Source organism: Lygodium microphyllum, chromosome 28 (assembly GCF_053477565.2).
Source record: "Lygodium microphyllum isolate KBCC chromosome 28, Lygodium_microphyllum_v1.1.10, whole genome shotgun sequence".
Classification (NCBI taxonomy): Eukaryota; Viridiplantae; Streptophyta; class Polypodiopsida; order Schizaeales; family Lygodiaceae; genus Lygodium; species Lygodium microphyllum.
The window spans coordinates 81,293,741-81,299,740 of record NC_141162.1 but is presented as its reverse complement, the minus strand read 5'-3'; positions in this window follow the sequence as shown (position 1 = coordinate 81,299,740).

Genomic DNA, 6,000 nt, shown 5'->3' with positions numbered 1-6,000 from the left:
CCTGTCTCATCAAAATGCTTCTAGCTTTGGGATTTTTTACTTCTTTTACAATATTGCCGCATCAAGGTGAGGGATAACTCTCTTAAAGTTCCCACCCTACCCGATGGGCATAAATTTGTTGTGTGAATGTTCACCAACTATAATTCTAATATGGTGGTAGCATATAGTAATTGATAGGTAAGCTTCTAAGGGTCTATGGTGATTTTACAATTATTTTTGGGTCCATGATTAATACTCCTTCCAACATAGAGATTGATGATGAGCTTGGATAGTTGAGTGATTTGGGTTTCAAGGTTATCAAAGCTAGACATGCATTCAAATACTTTGGGTGACCACTTGGTATGGTGATATCAATGAATGTACACTTTGAATGTTTTGGCCAGAATTTAGAGTAAGTTTGCTTAATGATCTGGCATCATAGTAGGGGTATCTAGGGCTTGCTTGTCAAACATATACTCATGGGTCTTGTGTGGTATTTATGGCTTCTATTTTTCCCCTTTTCAAGTTCCTATTGGACTTAGCTCTAGAAAGGAGCATGAGGGATTTAAAATTGTCATATGGGGACCAAAGGGTCATGCCTTCAATAGCTTGGGAGAAATTGATAGCAACAAAAGTGGATGGGGAGTGCAGTCAAAAGCACTCATCACTAAATCTAAGAGGCTACATGTGTATTGGCATAGAAACCTAGATGACCAACAACCATGGGAAACAATCATGCATCATTGCGACCAAGAGTAAGACAACAAGTTTTGAAGGCTTGAATTACATGGACATGCTCTAGAGAGAGGTGAAGCTAGATCTTAGGTCCTCTTCACTGATGCAATCTCCGATTAAAGCTTGGAAAAATGGAATGAAGAGGATAGTAAGACAGGTAATTCGAGGGTAATTCCTCTCTATCATAGGATATTTGGATATTCAAGGCAGGCTTTGGAGATGGGATTGCATCGAGGACTCTTGATCTTGAAATGTTTTATTTGACTAAGAATGGCATAAAGAGATGGAGAGATATTTGGGAGGAGGAGGACTTTAGGTCCAAGCATTCACACAATCTTCAAGAACAATACTTTTTGTCTCAACAACAAGTAAACAAGTTGGGTGACTTGTAAGAGGAAGCAAGTTTGGCCAACTTCTTGTTGCATAAGCAAGTAGGTTGACCCATGCAAGGGGTGGTATATATTGGTAGGAACCCCAATGGCTAGAGTCAAGAAGAGGATGAATGTGGTTGAGGGAAATGCTAGATGGATTATTGAAGCAATAGAAAAATGGAAAAAAAAGCTTTCTAATGGAAGCACCCTGGTTTTGTAGGAAGAGGTTCAACAAGGTCTAAAATTCAACGCTCTCTATGGGGATAAACATACTGTTATGGAGGATTGTGTCTAAAAAAGTTACATACCAAAGATAGGATGGTGAAGCTCAAGGAGCAATCACCATGGTGTTTCTTTTATCGATATGGAGAAGATGATTTGATCAAGTTGTTTTGGATTTTTTCGTAAGTTAAACCACTTTGGAGCAATATTATATTGTGCATGAAGAGAGCTAGCTTACATACCCAATTAATTCTCATGCAAGCACAATTGGAGTCAAAGGTAATATGAATGAGGAAACAAATAAGGTGTGGTACTTGATTAGAGTTATGGTCCTTAGGTACATTAGGAATGCCAAAAATGCCATCATGTTTGACAGGGTCAAGGGATCTGAGAATTTATAATCTCCTACTACTAGCATTTGATGTTTGATTTGATAGGCTATCTTAAAGCTCTTCGAAACAAAAGCATGTGCTATAAGGTGACAGATAGGTGCAAATTACTTGAAATAGAACAAGCCTTCCCAATCAAATTACGAAGAGAAGACTTCCCTTTTTTGAAAATGTAAATATCTTACACTATCAGCATATTTTCTTCTACAAGATTTAAAAAAGAAAAAAAAAGATGTTTTGCTTGTTGTGAGGTATTAAATTAAAAAGAGAGTTGATTGATTGCACCTACCTCATCCTTCCTAGCAATTGCTACTAGTGTAAGCATATTGCCTCTAAGTCATATACTGTGCTAATCAACACACACACACACACACACACACATGTTGGGGTAAAGGCGTCTCCGCCTAGCCACCGTGTATTACTACACTTTGCTACACTGACAGTATCCGCCATTGCATACTGCAGGTGGCGAGCACCCATCACAGTCACTTATTCTTTATTATTTTAGTGACAATTTGAATAAAGGAAGGCCCAGTCATACATTGTGGTTGTTGGAGTTCCCACTTTGAGTTTCACTCTCTCTCTCTCTCTTGCTCTTGCTCTCCATCCGCCATAGCTCTCACCACCAAGCTTCTTCCTCCTAGGTTCCACTTCCCTTTCAACTGGTATTAGAGCAAAGGCATTGGAGCTTGTATGACATTCTCTTCAGCCCGGATTTGAAGAGCTTCAACCCGAGCTTCAATGGCAGCCATGGCACCTTCATTTGTAGGTATGTCTTGATCTCCCGCCTCCTCCCTGAGCTTGTATGACATTCTCTTCAGCCCGGATTTGAAGAGCTTCAACCCAAGCTTCAATGGTGGCAGCCATAGCACCTTCATTTGTAGATATGTCTTGATCTCCTGCCTCCTCCCTGACCTTTCGGCCTTCCATTGGCACCTTCCAAGGTTGCATCGGAGCCCCCTCAACATTGCCAAGTGCTCCAGAGCATTGTTGAAGACCCCCCAGCCCCTAGCAATAGCCAGCATAAAATGCGGCACATTTTTAGGGGGCTGGGCTGATCTCTTCTTGGCATTTCCAGCTTCTTTTGCAGCTTCTCGGCACTATTGGCAACCTTCCCAATCATTCTTGGACTCTCTGACATTAGTTCTTGGCTCCCGACGATCGATTTAAGTGCTTCCATCTTCAGTTATTGTTTTATCCACAGTCGTAGGACTGTCAAAACATGGCAGTACTTATTTACTATTTGATGATTCTTGGCATTGCCCATTTGATGCCTATTGATGCCCGGAAGCTATGTCTATGCTTTGGGACTGATTTGGAGCAGATTTGGGCACCAATTGAGCTTCATTTGACAGTAAATATGCTGCTGTAATACAATGGACTGAAGCTCATTTACTTGGTGTATGCATTGGTTCTTGGATCCGGGGTGCTTACCGGAAATTTGAATGATCATACTGATGTATTTGGAGATTTTCAAATGCTTCTTTTTGGTTCCGACGTGCTTTTGAGCTTGGATTAGGCTCTACCTTGGTCATCATTCATTGGCATTTGGCCTCAATTGGCATGCTTTGGACTGGTTTATGCCTATTGTCACTACTTGACATTTAGGCTTCATACATTAATGCTTTGGTCAAATATGAATGCCACTTGGTTTGCCCATGCTTGACGTCACTTGGAGCTTCATCTTCAGATGTATTTGAGCATTTTGGACCTATTGGGCATTACATTTGGTTGTCAATTACATGCTCTTTGAATGCTTTCAGGCTATGCTTTACGGGTCTGAGATAGCTTGGGATTTATGCTCCGGATGTACCCTATTGGGATTTGACATGTCTGATACTATGTACTCGATGTATTAGAGCGTTGCTTGCTCTATTTGCATCTGACTTTACTTCCAATGGGAGCTTCTTGGTATATTCAGATGTACACAGAGTCTTACTTACACTTGAGCTTGAGCTTGTGGGACAATTACATGCATTTGCTCTCTTGAGAGCTTTATGTCTACAGTTAGTCTGTAGTGGGTTGATTAGATACGCCTATTGGGGCAGGCACCTATATCTGTCACAGTTTTGTCAGTTTTGTATGCATTTTGGATGGTTATGCATTGAGCTTCTTGCTCTATAATTTGTGCCTGTGCTTGGTCTCTTCTCTTACCCCGAGTCCCATTACATGCATGACTTCTAGACCTATGAGATGTCTCTTGCCTGACAGGTTATTGGTTTGACAGTTCTTGGTACCTTATTGCCCCTTAACACTCACTGTTGGATGTATCTTGCCACTTGGCAATTGTACTGACATATGTATCAGTGATGATTGCTTCACTTTAGGAGAGTTTTACATACTACTGTCATTTATTCTAGCTCTACAGATTTCAAGCAATTCTATGAGGGTAATACTTACTGTTTGGTATTATCTTGGTCATATTTGGTGGACGGGTGGTTCTCTTGGTGATATCTACTCTTTCAGCCAGTTTGAGTAGTGGTTATAGTGCATTTTCTGCTAATTACAGCAACCTACAATTTTACTTTTTTGCCTTCATTTGGGATAATATGGCTGGTAATCTAAAAGACACAGCTCTCTTTAACATTGCCAAGTTGGATGGTACCAACTATGGGTATTGGAAGTCCTAGAAATGGCAAGTTTTGGTGCAAAAGTTGCAGATTAAACCCTTGCATTTCAAGGGTGTTAAACCCGAGGATATGGATGATGATGTTAGGATGGAAGTTGATGAGCTATGCAAGTCTACCATTATCTTGTCACTCTCAGAAGAGGTCCATCATAATGTTGTTGAAGATGAGAATCAGAGTGCATGGGATTTATGGGAGAAGATTCATGAGCTTTATGCGTAGCAAAGTCCTATGTCACAGATGTATTGGTTGAAGCAGTAATGGACCTTCGCATGAAGGAGGGGACATCCCTATCATCTCATTTCAGTCAGTTTCATGCTATCATGAAGAATTTGTTATCACAGGATATTGAGTTTAAAGACAACTTGCACCCATTGTTTTTGCTTGGCACCTTACCTGAATCATGGGATGTCTTCTGTACTGCCATATGCACGAACAACCTTGTTGGGCTAAAAATCAAAGATGTTGAGAGTGCTTTATTGACTGAGAAAATCAACAGGAGAAACAATTATGCTTGCCGCTCTTCACATGCATTGACCATTAGAGGTGGCAGACATGGCAGGCATGATAATGATCATAAGGGCAGGGACTCTCAGAAGTCCAGGTCCAAGTTACGTGGTCGTAGTAAGTCCCATGGATGAAAGTTTGATCTTACCTGTCATTATTGTGAGAAAGTAGGACATATTAGGCCGTAGTGCCATAAGATGCGTGATGATAAGCGCAAGGAAAAGGGAAAAGAGAAACCGCAGGAAAAGTCTTCTGAGCGCAGTATTGTACCTGCAAAGTCCAATGTGAAGTTAGAAAAGGTTAATGTCATGCATGCCACTAATTCAGATGAAGATTACATACTTGCAGCTTCTTCATGTGATGCCTTATAGGTTTTTGAGATACATTCTATGTACGCGCAATGTTGGCTTTTGGATTCAGGTGCGTCATTTTATGTGACATCCTATAGAGATTGGTTTCATATATATCGTACTATCTCTGGTTCTGTGCGTTTTGTGATGACAGGTCTCTTAACATTGTGGGCATTGAAGATATTAGACTGTCGTTTCCTTCTTACAGTTCTTTTGTTTTGCATGATATATGCTATATACATGCGTTGACTCGCAGCCTTATGTTAGCTGGACAGCTTGATGATGTAGGATATTTTGTGTCTTTTGGAGACTCTGCATGGAAGATTACTCGTGGTAGGCTTGTGCTTGCAAGAGGTGCCAAGTCTGGCAGCCTCTATCCCTTACTTTTATTTGGAGCTACCTTGGATCATGTTTTGTCTGTGGGTTCTATTTTCCATATATCCCTATGGTATGCTCATTTGGGGCATATGTCCCTTAAAGGAATGAAAATGCTCAGCGCTTTGCAGTGTCTTCCACCTTTTGACTCTTCGCATTTTGATTCTTGTGATCATTGTTTGTATGGCAGGCAGACTAGAAATACGCATAAAAATTCTGGTAATAAATGCATGGGTGAGCCCTTGACTCTTGTGCACTTAGATGTATGTGGGCCCATGCCCTGTCAGGTACTCGGTGGGGCAAAGTACTTTGTTACTTTCGTAGATGATTAACGTAAGATTTGGGCTTATCCCATAAAGAGAAAATCCGATGTCTTAGACACATTTCATCGTTGGCTTGCATTCGTAGAGAACCAGTCTCTGGGAAAAGGCTAAAATGCCTAAGG